The sequence below is a fragment of the Mytilus trossulus genome, chromosome 3 (genome assembly GCF_036588685.1).
Source record: "Mytilus trossulus isolate FHL-02 chromosome 3, PNRI_Mtr1.1.1.hap1, whole genome shotgun sequence".
NCBI classification, from domain to species: Eukaryota; Metazoa; Mollusca; class Bivalvia; order Mytilida; family Mytilidae; genus Mytilus; species Mytilus trossulus.
The window spans coordinates 56,551,729-56,568,380 of record NC_086375.1 but is presented as its reverse complement, the minus strand read 5'-3'; the positions used below and the strand labels follow the sequence as shown (position 1 = coordinate 56,568,380).

The 16,652-nt window shown below is 30.0% G+C and overlaps 1 long non-coding RNA gene across 1 annotated transcript in view; it reads right to left on the bottom strand.

The window, feature by feature from the left end:
* LOC134709571 (uncharacterized) overlaps positions 1–12,243 on the bottom strand; it is a 44,120-nt gene extending 31,877 nt beyond the window's left edge. The window contains exon 1 of the long non-coding RNA XR_010105985.1: positions 11,909–12,243. This is a non-coding gene — a long non-coding RNA (uncharacterized LOC134709571). The remainder of the gene's footprint in view (positions 1–11,908) is intronic.
* Between the last annotated feature and the right edge of the window lie 4,409 nt (positions 12,244–16,652).

Here is a 16,652-nt window from a genome sequence, read left to right as displayed (position 1 = left end):
TATTTTCCTAATCAATCTTCATTGTATTGTATTGTATTTGAATTCCGTTAAGTATTATCCAGTTATTAATTTCTCATTAATTTCTAATTGTCCTAGGACATAATTTTTGTTCAAGTTTAAAATGGTAAAAAGATTTTTTTATTGCCAGAAAAGAGAATACAATATTTTTGCAATCCTTCAACACAAACATTCATTTGGCCAAACGAGACTTGTACCCTTTAAAATTGTCAGAGAACATTGATAAGATTCGAGACTAATCTGACAGAGAATTCTTATGATAATGTATGTATTATGTGGACTTGAATGACAAAAGACAATAATATCAATAAGATGCAACACTTTACAGAATATATGTCGGGGAATGATTTGGTAATACTGGACCAGAAAACTCAATATGAAAAGACCATCGAGTGACAGTATAAAATGATTACAACTTCTTTTAGGAAGACTGCAATGTATTTATGAATGTGAAACAAAATCGACAACATCAGTAACATAAAACTAGATATTTACAAAAAGAATTCTTAGAAAATTAGAAAGTAGTTTACACATACAAAAAAAGTCAAGGAAAGAAGTGAAAATAATCTGTTAGTTACAATACTGAGGTTAACGATACATCTCATTATCCTTAATTTGTAAAACTTAATTTGAAAACCATTCAAGGAGAAATAAAAGACTGCATCATAAAAAAAATTGAATCTTGAAATAAAAAAGACGTATCCCTAACAGAACCATAGACTTAAGTCATAAGTATGTAACAAGGCAGATGTCAAGTTAGAAGTGTGTAACAAAACATGTGCAAGGTCAGAAGTGTGTTACAAAACATGTACCAAGTCAGAAGTGTGTATCAAAGTATGGACCAAGTCAGAAGTGTGTCAAAAATTATTTACCAAGTCAGAAGTGTGTAACAAAGTATTACCAAGTCAGAATAATGTAACAAGTCATGTGCCAAGTCAGATGTCTGGAACATTGAAGAATGTGTCAAGTCAGAAGTGAATAACAATGTACACACCAAGTCAGAAGTGTGTACCAAAACATGTAATTAGACAGAAGTATGCGACTAAGTATGCACCAAAAAGGAAATGGTGTGGAACAAAGTTAACATCAGGAAGTCAGAAAATTGTAAAACAAAAAGTAAGAACCACAAAGTCAGAAGTGTGTAACAAATTATGCACAAAATGCATGCACCAAAACAGAAGTATGGGACAATGCATGAACCAAATCAAATGTATGGGACAACACATGTAGCAAATCAGAAGTATGTGACAAAGCATGAAAAAAGTCAAAGATATATTACACTTCATTCAAGAACCCTCGCACAAGTATGTGGCAATGTATTAACTAAGTCAAAGGTATGTGCCAACATAGAATCATATTCAAAACAGTGTGGTTCTGGCCATTTATTGACGACCTCAATTATCCCATTGACTGGGACAGATTATGTGAACGTTTGTCGGTAACAATCACTGCTCACTGTGTACTTGTTAAAGACACTGAATCTGTGGGGTCACCAAGGTTCTCAACACCTAAAAAAGCAATTCGAAAAACGATTCCGGAATAATACGATGTGTTGATTTATATCAATAATATAAATCACAACATAACGGTTATTCCTGAATAAGTTATCGAATTATTTTTTTATTAAAGGCGTTAAGAACCTTTGGTGACCCCACAGTTTAAATTCTATAATCAGTAAGAAGTGAGCAATGGTCGTTACAGACAAACGTTCACCTAATCTGTCCCAGTCAATGGGATAATTTAGGTCGTCAATCAATGGCCAGGACCACACTGTTTTAAATATGATTCTATGTACAAAGTCAGAAGTACGCGACAATGCATGAAACAAGTCAAAGGTATATGACGGCACATATACAAAGTCCGATGAATGTGAAAATGCATGAACTAGTCATAAATAAAGGACAATGAGTTTATTATGTCATATATAAAGGACAATGCGTTTTTTATGTCATACATAAAGGACAATGCGTATACTATGTCATACATAAAGGACAAAGTGTGTACTATGTCATACATAAAGGACAATGGTGTACTTAGTCATAAAATAAAGGACAACGAGTTTACTGATTCGTCAATAAAGGACAATGGGTGTACAAAGTCATAAAATAAAGAACATCGAGTATACTGATTCATCAATAAAGGACAATGGGTGTACAAAGTCATAAAATAAAGGACAACAAGTTTAATAAAGGACTAAACATGAATTTAATCATAGAAAAGGACATCGAGTTTATCGTCAATGAAGAACAATGGGTGTACACAATCATTAATAAAGGACAACGAGTTTACTGATTCGTCAATAAAGGACAATATATGTACTAAGTCATAAATAAAGGACAACGAGTTTACTGAATTGTCAATAAAGGACAATGGGTGTATAACGTTATGAATAAAGGACAACGAGTGTACTGAGTCGTCAAAAAAAGGACAATACATGTACTAAATCATAAATAAGGGACAACGAGCTTACTGAGTCGTCAATAAAGGATAATACATGTACTAAGTCATAAATAAAGGACAACAAGTTTACTGAGTCGCCAATAAAGGACAATACATATACTAAGTCATAAATAAGGGACAACGAGTTTACTGATTCGTCAATAAAGGACCATGGGTGAACACAATCATTTATAAAGGACAACCAGTGTACTGATCCGTCAATAAAGGACAACGAGATTGCTGAGTCGTCAATAAAAGACAATACAGGTACTTATTCATAAATAAAGGACAACGAGTTTACTGAGTCGTCAATAAAAGACAATACCGGTACTTAGTCATAAATAAAGGACAACGAGTTTACTGGGTCGTTAATAAAAGACAATACAGGTACTTATTCATAAATAAAGGACAACGAGTTTACTGAGTCGTCAATAAATGCATGTACTTAGTCAGAAGAATGTGACAATTCATGAACTGAGTCAAAGGTATGTGGCAATGAACCAAGTCAAAAGTATGTGGCAATGCATGAACCAAGTCATAAATAAAGAACAATTAGGGTACCAAGACCGAAGTATATGACAAGTTATACCATATAAGCTAATGAATTAGATAAATACAAAATAAAAAGTAAATATCCAGCACAATCCCGTCTAAATTACCTTAATCTTTAAATATACAATATACACAATGCATCCTGAACCAAGTCAAAAATAAAGGACAACATGTTATAACCAGTCATGAATATAGGATAATGCTAGGACAGAGTGAGACTGATAGACATTTGTTGGATACTTGAAGGGCTTTAAAAAATAATATTATCTGTATATTTCAGTGTTAAACAAGGATCGTTGGTGTTCCATATAAATTTTGCAGTTACCAGTAAGAATATTAAATTTTACCACTTTTAGAAAATTCAGTTTGATAGCATTCTAATATAGATAATATATATTCAGAGTTATGTGTCATAAAATAGAAACCAAATAAGATAAAAACAGAAAATACATTTAATGTACAACATATATATGTCGCAATACAGAGCCACTAACGTATGCAAGTGTATATTTGTTTAGGGGCCAGCTGAAGGACGCCTCCGGGTGCGGGAATTTCTCGCTACATTGAAGACCTGTTAGTGACCTTCTGCTGTTGTTTTTTCTATGGTCGGGTTGTTGTCTCTTTGACACATTCCCCATTTCCATTCTCAATTTTATTTTACATCATATATAAGTGTATGTTTAAAAAAAAGATGCGACTTTGAGCTTGTTGTTTTGTATATTATTTAGCAATAAAGAGAAGCAAAAAAAAAAGAGTGAGTGTCAATTAAGTGTCAATTTCTTGTCAAAAAGCGTTGTAAAATTGTAAAATTGTTTTTAGATCCGATGATAATTTAAAGGTAAAAGGTCCTGTTTTACAGATAATATCAGTTTTAAAATATACAGGAGTGCAGCATACAGTAAGTGGACCATAGGTAAATAAGTATCATACAAGTATAAATAATTATAATTCAAGTAATGTCGAATGAATAATTACAATTCAAATAATGTCGAATGAATAATAACAATTCAAGTAATGTTGAATAAATGATTACAATTCAAGTAATGTCGAATAAATAATTACAATTCAAATAATGTCGAATAAATAATTACATTTAAAATAATGTTGAATAAATACTAAAAGTAAAAACAAATACCGTTACACGGATAAAAAAGCCTCTCTTTTGTGATTTTTGTATATCAATTTGTAAAAATTCAATAGTCAGTTCTATCTACTAAAAAGATAGAAGATTTTTTTAATATATCTTATAAACAGTTGGAAGTGACATAGTTTAAATCAGAACTTTCATTAAATATGCTTTGATTTATTGTTTATGTTTTAAAAATATGTGCAATGCACTTAAAATTTGCTTTCTTTATACTGCAGATAGTTTTCTCCCAAGAAAAAGTAACAATAACATTTTAAAGATTTTAACACCGACAGGAAGCGTAACAACTTGCCGCCATGGAAGAAGTATATACTTGCTTCCCGCCCACACGTATCGCCAGCTGTAAAATCAATAGCTGCAAAACAGTGGTTTCGTCCATTACTCTGTTGAATAATGCACTAATATTGATATTTTGCCTTTTCTGATACTTTGTTGCATGCATGCATTTTTTAATGCAAACCTGTTCGCACAAATCATTGTATTACTGTTTTTGGAAACGGGCATATTAACAAGAGTCAATCCCATTTATTTGCATTTACTGTTTACAATTATAAAATTTACACTACATTCAAATATGAAAAAATATTATTTAACTTAAAATTTTGATATTTTGAAAAAATCACACTATTTTTTTCTAAAATATTTACCCAAACCGCATATTCTATTTTCACATATTATCATCAATGCTTTGGGTGAGAAAATCATATGGTTGACCATTTCAGACTATATAAATATACTATTAAAACAATTTTTACGAATATGTGTACAATGTGTACGCAAATTATTTTGAAAAACACATTGTAAAGAGACTATAGGTTTTATTGCATTGGTTCACAATCTAATACCTTTAATATTCTGTTAATATATGACATTATGTACGGTAAAAGATCCATATGACTCTTCATGTGTTATAGTGTGTGTAAATTTTGAAAGTTAAGATATAGACAATTAGTATAGATATATAAAAATATATAATAATCTAATTTTGACTGGATACAAAATTGCACTCATGGAAAAAATAATGAATAAAATACATTATTTTCAGTGTTTTATATGTTTTAGTTTGCATCTATAAACGTTGTTATTTACAAAAATTGCCTGGCTTATGCATCATCTTAACTAAAGATACAAAATTATTCCGAATACATCTGCATTTTCTGTTTATTACTGTTAATTTCAAAATTGTTTGATTTTGATCAGTTTATGTTTGTTGACGTCTTTTGCTTAACTTCTAAATAAACTCAATACAAAAATGCAGTTCTTTTATTTGTAAAATTGTTCGGTTTATCCATTCTAAACATCTCTTCAAAATATAGAGAGAAACAAAATTGAAATTCGAGAATTTCAAGTATAATAATATCCATTTTCAAAAACAAAAGATAGCGTTACCAAAAATTGTGAAGAAGTCAGGAATATAATAGTTTTTATGTCTAAGTTTGTTGGTTTTTGATTTTGTTGCACTTCGGTGTTCCTGTTATTCCTTTATTTTCCCCAAATAGTTAATGTGTTTCTATCAGCTTTTGGTTTGTAACCATTTGAAAACCGGTATACTACTGTTATCTTTATTTATGTAATTTGAGTCAAATTCACACACACACACACAAAAAAGAAAAATATTGAGTATTGCAAAGTATGTAAAAATATGTACTTCTAAACTAAAGATTTTATTAAGATATCTTCTTCATAATTTTTGCCCTTGAAAAAAAATATTTTTAAACAAAGACTCATGTTAAATTCAGCAGTCCACAGTCAATGTTCTTTTACAATAAAGCTTACTCAATAATACCATAAGTTTCCAATGTATGTAATTCATTAAATAATAATTCAACAAGACAAAAGTCTGTACTAGATACACAAAAATGTGTACAAATAAACTCATCATAGATACCAGGACTAAATTTTATATATACGCCAGACGCGCGTTTCATCTACAAAAGACTCATCAGTGACGCTCGAATCCAAAAAAGATTTAAAAAGCCAAAAAAAGTACGAAGTTGGTGACCATTGAGATCTAAATTTCCTAAAAGTGTTGTCAAATACAGCTAAGGTAATCTATGCCTGAGGTGGAAAAGCCTTTATATTTAAAAATCAAAATTTTGTAAACATTTAATTTATAAAATTTATAAATATATTTTATAATCTTTATTCTAGTATCTAAGGTGAGTTTAATATGAACATTTCAAAGAACGTTTTTTTCCTGTTTAAGCTTATCCTTTTTTTTCTTTCATCATGGTAAAAAGCTAACTAAATTAAAAATATTAAGAAGCTTCAAATAGAAACCGTAAATTTTATGTCAATTAATATATTGGCATATTTTTTTTTTTATTTACAATAGTTCGTTTCATATACCTTAATCTTCAACTGAATTTGTTTTGCTAAACTTTGCTTTTATTTGAAAAGTATTTAAAAAAGAAATACTTCGCAAAATACCACTTGAGTTAAAAGCCCAGTATACTACTGTTTCAAATCTATATTGGTATCAAATACTGGTGTTAGATGATAATGAAAAATGTATACGGGCCCGCGAGTTTCCTTGTTATTTTTATCATTTCGTTGGAAGGACTTTTGCACCATTGGCATGTTTGACAAAGTATGAATCTAGCCTTGACTGGTAACACGCCTTAGGCAAAAAACATGTATGTACAATCTTATTTTAGCTTTTATTTGTCTCTTTTACATTGACCTTCCCATGTTTATACCATAAATTATCAAAAAGTGCATCTGTCTTTCAACACATAAACGTGTTAAAATAAAAATCCACAAGAAGAAAAGAATGACTTTATGCATTTGAAAGTGATTCAAAACAAACGAGAAGTTGTAATTATAAATTGTCAAAATCGTCTTGAACATATTCAAATTTTGAAATTTAATCATTCTTAAGAACGAGAAAATAATAAATAATTATAATTTTAACAACAGGGAGCTTATTTACAAAGCATCCGTTAACTAGTTGTCAATATAAACTTATGATTGGTAAAAACAAAAAGACATATTTTTAAATTATTTTGTTGTTAATGCACGTCTTTTTTTCTCTCCTATGGAATATATGTAATTAATAATAAAGTTATAACACGGAATATAAAGATACAAATTAATCATCAGACCAACAAATATGATATATATTGATTCAACATTCTTAAAAATATCAGAATTTATTTAAACCGAAATATGATTAGCTATTTCACAATTAAAGTCATGTATGTATGTGAATTGCCTTTATCGTGTTTATAAAATAAAATGTGCAAAACCTATTTGAACATAGTTTATTTGCAAAAAAATATATAAAAGATACAAAGGGGACTGTGAAAAAATAATTAAATCATTGAAAACAGAAAACAACATGGCAAAACAAAATAATTACGAAAACCAGTACCAACGACTAAAAAATAATGGAATGGTGAACTGATCCTACTCCATAATTGGTACCCTTTGTGCTCTAATGACTAGTAAAAGAAATCGGTGATAAGAATGTCTTGAAATTTAAGAAAGCGAAGTTTTAGAAAAAATAAACAAATAACACAAGATATTTATTATGTTTTCTTCCTTTGTATGATCATGCTTTTAATTTCAAAAAGAAGGTACCCTCCTAATATTAAACTCTAAAAATAAATTGAAACCCGTGATAACTTGGCAAGTAACAAATTTAAATGTCTTCGAAGAGTACGCAGTATATTCCGTTTGCAAAGTTAACTGTTAACTTGTGTCGCCGAATATCTTCGTTCATTGTAAATGTCCATATTTTTTAATTATTGAAAATATCACAGCACTTGTGCAATATTATTCGTTGTGTGGATATATAGTAAACCAATCTTTGAAATGAAGTCCAAGTTCGCCATAAACATAACCACAGAATCTCAACTATAAAATCCGCTTTTGCGGGAAAATGTCCTTCACATATTCGTGATGATAATTAAGTAAACATGGATAAACTTTTTTTTCTTGATTGCTTCGAGGTTTTGAATATTCAATCTGAACTTCAAATCCAGTTTTGTCTCGTCTATAGACGGAATATTTTTAATTCATGAAAGTCGACACTCACTGAATTATTGACTATTCTAAAGCTATTATTAACTGTATTGATTGATCTTTGAGTGTTACTATACTATCCAGCTCCATAATCCATATCAGTATAAATGGTCATTGGATTTTCCGTGTGGGAGTATGGGTATTTTTTTCTTAGCATCAGGGTTTTTCCATGGAGGCGTTTGATTAATTATTTAATTTTTAAAAGTTAAATAATTAATGAAAGTCTAAAGGTATATAGTTTGCTAACCATTAACAGACGTGCCCTTTTGACATGCAAACATCTGAAGGCTGAAGTTATTTCAGAATAAACCACTTTCACGTTGCAGAAATTTTGATTGCTTGATTACCATTGTTTTCAAAAAATCTTGATTATATTATGATTACTGGACAATCAAATAGTACAAACTTGCTTAGAATCACGAATAAGTTATCTCCTTATGTTAGGGTAAGATGACATCCTATTATGATGTGTAGTTTTTAACTCCACAAGGTAAAAGAGAGGGAGAGGTGGAAATGTTGCAAATTGGACAGGTATCCACCATAGACAACAGTACAATGATTTGAATAAACTGTTGCATTTAATGCAATTGAATTTATTTTCTAATAAACGTACTTCAAAGTCTCAAAAGAGCTCTGTCACAGTTGCTTTATGTCGTGCTCTGTACTTGGTTGATCTTTACAAATAGATCGTTTAAAGTACGTTTATTAGAAAATAAATTCAATTGCATTAGATCGTTTGAAGTACGTTTATTAGAAAATAAATTCAATTGCATTAAATGCAATTGAATTTATTTTCTAATAAACGTACTTCAAAGTCTCAAAAGAGCTCTGTCACAGTTGCTTTATGTCGTGCTCTGTACTTGGTTGATCTTGTTCTACAGTTAATATAAAGGTCCTAGCTAGACCGGGTTAACGAAAGTCAACAAGGATTAAGATAGAAGGGTGTATGGCATTGCCCTAGTCCTTTTATGAATTAATCAAGAGGTTCTTATTTGCTACATCCTAAATAAGAATTAAACCCAACCTTCCAATAAATGAATAAAAGTTTTCCTTACTGAAATTGTGTACTGAAATTTATTTAGGTAAATGTTTGCTAAAAATGTAAACGAATCCTTTTGTAAAACATTTCACTGGGTTAATTGTCCGTGCAAGATCGTAATTTGGGAGTACACTGGATAACTAGATTAACTAGTGACTTTCACTTTTACAAATAAATCACAAATTAATGAGTAAGTTTAAAAAAAGAATGTCTCAGAAAATTATTAAGTTTACCTTTGCTAAACACTTTCCAGAAATATTTGTAAATTTCTGAGGAAATATTAGTACTTTTCTTCATTTTTCGAGTTAAGCTTAATTTTGGGTAACAGGTTACGTCAAGAGAAGCTTGGAATCTTGATGGTTCATGAAACAAACAATATTTGATGAATAAAATTATTATGTGATTAAAAAAAAACTTAATTTTGAGAGCGTGGATATTTTTTTTTTACTTTTGTACACATTTATTTCCTTTTTCATGTACAAAATATTCATTTTCGTCCTATTTTGGGGAAAAAAATCAAATTCTAACTAGTCCAGAATGTTCATTTTCAAATTTTTTGTGTAAATGCTTAGTTCGTTTCTGTGTGTGTTACATTTTAATGTTGTGTCGTCATTCGCCTCTTATATTTAATGCGTTTCCCTCTTTTTGGGTTTGTGACCCGGATTTGGGTTTTTTATATCGATTTATGAGTTTTGTACCTCGGTATACTACTGTTGCCTTTATTTTTCGTGTCTCCGCTCCCTTCAAAATATCATGATAATTATATAATAAAAAATGTACACCACTGCAAACCAATCAATATTTTTGTGTTAACTAGTTTGTGAAATGTCTCAATGTTTCTTTATTTTCCAAAAGTGACTATTCTAACTAATGGCCTTCAAAAACATAAGGTATTATAAGTTTTTGTTTTATTATTTGAAGAATGATTCTAATATATATATATATATATAAGATAAAGAAATGAAGAACCGCCTATTCATCTTAAATAATAGTTATCAAAAGTACCAGGATTATAATTTTATACGCCATACGCGCGTTTCGTCTACATAAGACTCATCAGTGACGCTCAAATCAAAATAGTTAAAAAGCCAAACAAATACAAAGTTGAAGAGCATTGAGGAAAATAAACACGGATATTTTTTACATCTTATTAAAAAAATACAACTGTGTGTCATTTCACCGCAATTGATACATACGTTTCATTTGTAAATTTTCATTTCAAAATTAAATAATTTGTTCTGAAACTAATGTTTTGACACTTTTGGTTGTTTTGTTAATATGAAGGTTAAGCTAGTAACACGTGTCGTGTGGTATTTGATAAGTTGCAAACGTTTATGATAACATTTCAATAGAAAACATTTGCGCAAAACAAGTAGTGGGTTCATAAAAACTAAAATATGCTTTGACTGCTGTCTTGGTATAGTCTTCATGTTCTAATCACCATTCACTAACTGTATTTATTTTTAAAGTAAGTTCAAATATTATTCATAATTGATAGTATATCTAGTACCTTTCAAATTGACGATTTCAAAATAAAAATAAAATGAATGTTAAATATATGTGTGTAAGCTGTACACAAATTACCCTCCCCCAACACACGCACACCTTTTCTCCCATCCCAACTAAATAAATAGTTAAAGATCTTTATAAATTAGCAAAAGTGAGATATCAATTGTTTGACCATATATATATATGAATATTACATCTATGGTTATACCTATTCATCAATCTAACATTCAGTTACACAATGCGGTTAACCATAAGTTATGTGTTTCGCTCAAATCTCATTATTGCGATTCGATTTAATTTCTTTTTTTGTATTAAGTTCTCTCATCCTAAAGATAATGACCATTAAATCTATCATTGTCTGCTAATGCAGCAAAGTTAAACCAATAAATGGTTAAATACTCATTAGATTTAACATCCTAAGTAAATATTAGCAATACGTTCTGCAGATCCATATAAAATAGCATATTGCGTGGAAGTCTACGTCAGTCTGTTATGACGTATCAATTTGTCGGCAGTATTTCTGGTTAACCACTACTTATAATATTATGCATTTATTTATATTCCATTTATAGCATGCAATGTTTAACCTGTTCATAACAACTAAATGCTGCAAATATCCCTCAACAACGTGAACAGAAACATTATTTACTATGTACATAATAATTGTATAGTTCGGTTTACAATGATATATGACTACATGTCATGAAATTTTTAGTAGTATCGAAAACGGAGAGGTTCACAAATATTTCAATACGTAATTTTAGATATGAATAACTTGTATACATTTTTAAAGATGTGAAATGCGATTCAAAGGTTTGCAACTGACTACAAAACATATTCCTAAAACAAACTTATCTCCAAAACAAAAGATAAGCTGAAAAGTTAAGGCTTATTGCCGATCAACAATCTATTACTAATACAGAATACAATTAAAATAGACCTTTTTTCCCAAATTGAAATAGAAACCATTTCAATTTTTAATGCAACATCATGACGATAAAAAATCGACGTAATGGCTAAAGGCAAGTTTTATGACGTCACATTGACCCTTTGCATCGGTAAATGCCAAATTAAGAAGTTGCTAATAAAGCGTGTCGTTTGTCGTTTTGTATTTTTTTTGTTATTTATTTTGAATCATTCAAAACAATTTCTTTAAATTAGAAGAAAAAAGTCCTTACCTTCATTTAACTTTCCCGTTGTAAACACAAACTCACAATATACACAAAGCATGGACAACTTATTGATCTAACACCCACGCAATCCCATTATCAACAGCCGAAGAAAATTACATTCATGTTTCCTTTTTATCGGTAGCAAATTTCCAATATAAATCAAAAAAATATATAAATTGTTATTCCAAAGTTTTCTGTGTTCACTGAATACATACTTTATATTCGTAAGTAAGTCAAATGCTTGAATTTCTCGCCTTATTCCTTACTATGACTAAACTTCCAGTGTTAATGATAGTAGAAGATTCTTTTATCTATCGACAGATATTGTACTACAAGCTCTTCCACGCTTTATTTTTACAATTTGTTTCTATTTTGAGATTATAACTCATCATTTTGTTACTATTATTAGTTTCTATAATCACGAAAATATGTTTTATGTTTAAAACATCTATTTCTCGTTTAATTATATTCTAAAGTAGATATTCTAGTCTTTCGTGCATTCACTTCGTTCTGTTTATAGCATTGCCTGAAGTTATGGATACTTTTATTTGTACACTTTCTTTACATGGTCAGCTGTACTGATGAGGTAAGGTCATATACAAAAAAAGACTAACTTGGGAAAAAGGTGTATTTGTTATATATAAAAGAGGGGCGAAAGATCCTCAGGAGTTTTTGTCCTAAATGATGTTCAACTCCGTACTTTATTTGGCCTTTTAAAAATTTTTGGATTCGAGCGTCACAGAGCACACGAAACACACGATGAGTTTATTTATTCAAAACAGTAACTTTGCTGTTTAAAACAAAAATTAAAAAAAAATATTAAAAAAAAGTTTGGCGGTTAACCTGTTATGCAACTTTTGATACATGCAATTAAGTGTTCTATGTGTCTTTGTTTTGGTAAGGGGTTATCCTATGTTTACAGAATACATCAATTACTCGGTTGAAAGATAATAGATGACCTGATTTGTAACCTGGATTTGTTTTTTTCTCAATCGATTTATGATTTTTGAACAGCGGTATACTACTGTTGTCTTTTATATATTTATATGTAATATAATCGTAACTCGAAATATTTTTGTCATAATAATGAGAGGTTCAATTTAAAATAGTCCTTGAAATTTAAAGAAAAATCTGAATTTTCGTTTTTTTTGTACAACGATACACAAGTTTGAGCCCCAAGTTATCTTGAAAAATAATAGATATGTTAGTTTTCAAAAATCGGCAACTGAATTCTAAACTTAGTCTTTATTAGTTCAAAATCACTTCAGTTTTAGTTTGTAACCAGGATTTGTGTGCTCCCAATCGATTTATGACTTTCGAACAGCGGTATACTACTGTTGCCTTTATTTGACCCTTTTGGTAAATATTCGATAAACTCGAACATAACACGAATCTTTATAAACTGTAGACTAATTTGTTCATTTGTTTAGCCTGATACCGAGTATATATATATTTCATTTTATAAGAAAAATAAATTGCATTGAAACGATTCTGTTGTTGAGTAAAGAATAATTCATTTCGAAAAAAGCGAAATGCAATAAATATTAATAAAAATGTCATGCAATTATTTTAATTTCAAAATTTTAACATCAAAAGTAAAATCACAAAAGTACTAAATTTCGAAGAAAAATCAAAAAGGGAAGTCCCTGAACAAATGACAAAATCAAAAGCTCAAACAAATCAAAGGAATGAACAACAACTGACATATTCCTGACTTAGTACAGACATGTTCTTATGAAGAATATGGAGGTATTAAACCTGGTTTTAAAGTTAGCTAAACATCTCACTTGTATGACAGTCACATTAATTTCCATTATATTGACAACGGTATGAAACAAATAGACGTAATAGGTAAAAATGTCAAAAATAGGGGGTACAGCATTCAACATCATGTTATAATCCAATTCACTAAATCAACATGTGGTATGATTTCCAATAAAACATCTATCCATCAGAGACAAACGAAGATTGTATGTTTGTAACGATTGGTCACCGCGTATTGTTAAAGTTTATCAAAACCTACCAACCAGATTTTTAAAAAAAACCGGTATAGTAAGCTATAATTTGCTCCGTCATAACAAATGTAAAACAATCCATACAAGAAATCCATATCAAAAATTCAGTAATGTTTTCCATCTTTGAACCGACAAAGACAATATTCAAAGATCCTGCTTCGATATTATATTGATTGTATTTAAGAATAACATTTGTTCAAAGGATCAACCTGTTAAAAATGATCGTATTTAAGTTTATGGACACTATAAACAACATCACCGTGAAAATAATAATGTTATTCCCGTTTGTGATAATGTTACCATAAACAAAACGTAAAGCAAAACTTTGAAATCAAATCTTTCTATCTATAAAATATTTAAGGGAACGTTTTTAAGGAATTTGTGGTCTCCAAATCCCTAACTTAATACTTTACCAGTTTTGCATATACATATATACATAGTACGTCCATTGAACTTTTAAAACACAATACTACAGACATGGACATAACGAACAAGTTAGGAAAAATACACATCGTAAGACGGGGCCAAAAGAACATCACCTTTTTTAAGAAAAAAAAATTGCAAAAGGAAACGAAAAATAATCTCTTCTGCCAGATTTTTAGACATCCAAATCTTAAAAAAGGACGATTATTGTTATTATAATAAGATATATTTATAACCCGTTCCCTATGATAAGTTTCTACATTATAATCAGAGAATTAATCAGATTATAAAAGGAAAATGTTCATCAAGGAACGGTGAGTGCCAATTAAATGGGGTTTAGACATATCTGTAATGAGTTTGGCTTTAAACCGTACAGGAAAACGTCTTCTATTAAACATGCACACTTTTTGCCCATAGAAATGCCTATAACCAGTCGAACAATTTTAAACATATAAAGATGTTGTCAAGGAGTAAATTACCAGCTTTAAACAATTAATCAAAGTTGCAGTAAGTTTGATTATTTCTTCATAACAAAAGAAGACTTTATATGAGTTGCCGAAAATGCATTTGCAATCAGATTCAAAGGATAATTTTATAATAAGAAAACGTGTGTTCGTTAACATAGTGTGGTAATTAAGTGTAGAGCTTAGAGAAGTCACAACTGTCAAACCGAATTAAAAGGATTTTCAAAACACGATACGTATCTTTCAAAATTCAAATTTTACATTCCAAAATGAGTATTAAAATCATTTCATATACTTTTTACAAAATTGTAAAATGTTCCTTATAATTACAGCTAGGGAACAAGTTAAGATAACATACGGATTATTTGTAAAACACATTCTAAAAACCGAGATAAAAGAAATTTACGGGACCGAGATGACTTTTTTATATAGTTTCGGCAGCCAATATATAGTAACGACCTTTTAACGTTTTGAATAGGACTGAAACTAAGCTTTTGTGATGATATGATAGTGGATGACACTGTTTGCTTTAACCTTTTTAAATGTATGTCGTATTCTATGATAACCGCATATACATGTATAGCTGCAGATATTTTCTATCTGCATCAATATAACACAAAAGAGTAATAATCAAATTAATTGAAAGACTCGTTATTTTCCAAAATTGAAACTTACAATTTCACAAATACTCATATAATTTGCGTGTTACGTGTTTTGCTGTCACGTAATTTTGTTATTGGAAACGGTATATTTAACATTGTCATATAAGCGGGAGGTTTGGCTAGCCATGAAACCAGGTTCAACCCACCATTTATTTAATAAAATGTCCAGTACCAAGTCAGGAATATGACAGTTGTTATCAAATGTTTGTTTCTATGAATGTTGCATTGGCGTGTGTTTTTGTAACACGGATTTGTTTTCTCTCAATCGATTCATGACTTTTGTACAGCGGTACACTGCTGTTGCCGTTATTTAGATTTGCGACGTGTGCTGTATCCTAGGGAAATGAGATAGTGATTTGTGAGTACATACAAATCGCTTTACTGCTGCTGCCTAAATTAATCATCTTCACATTTTATTCCCGTTTAGAGTCAGGCTATCTGAGCCGTGCTTGTTCCTTGTTCGTTCCTCTTTGTATAACTGTTTTTTTGTCGAAGTCGGGTGTTCTAGGTTGATATGTTCTACTGTGCACTTTTTCCTGTTGCCTGTTATCCCTTTAAAACATTATGTAAACCTGAGCCTATTATACAAACAAGATATTTTTTTTAACGTTTGTATACGTAAGATAGTTGTAAAATTTCTCAAAAAATAAAGTTTCCTAGAGGCATTGAATTACATTATGTCAAATATTGAAGGATGATATGTATCTGATTGACAAGAGGTCAATAGAATCTAAAAGGTTTCCCATGATATTTTAATACACCACGCGAATATATATTTGCCCTTTTAGACTTTCATAACTGTTAAATTTGTCTTTGCTTTCAAGATTGAGATTTAAAAGAGGTAGTTACATTTATACTCTGTTACCCTTTGATGTAGATAAAATCATGAGAAATGTGTCCTACTCTTATTATTTTCAAAAGATTTAGTTAAATGTTGTATGGAATTGTTTTCTAAACTCCTCGAATTACAGAAGAAATCAAATTTATGCTATTTGATAGAAACGATTATATGAGTCATTCCGTCGTTCGATCAAGAGTTAGTCTCTCTGTAACGCAGCTGTTTTCAGACAACCAGTTTAGTCCATGTAACCGTTTGAGCAACATGCATTTGAAAATGTTCGCACACTGTTTCATTTTTTTTTCTGGTGCAGTATATAAGAAAATCATCTTCATATGCTAACATAGA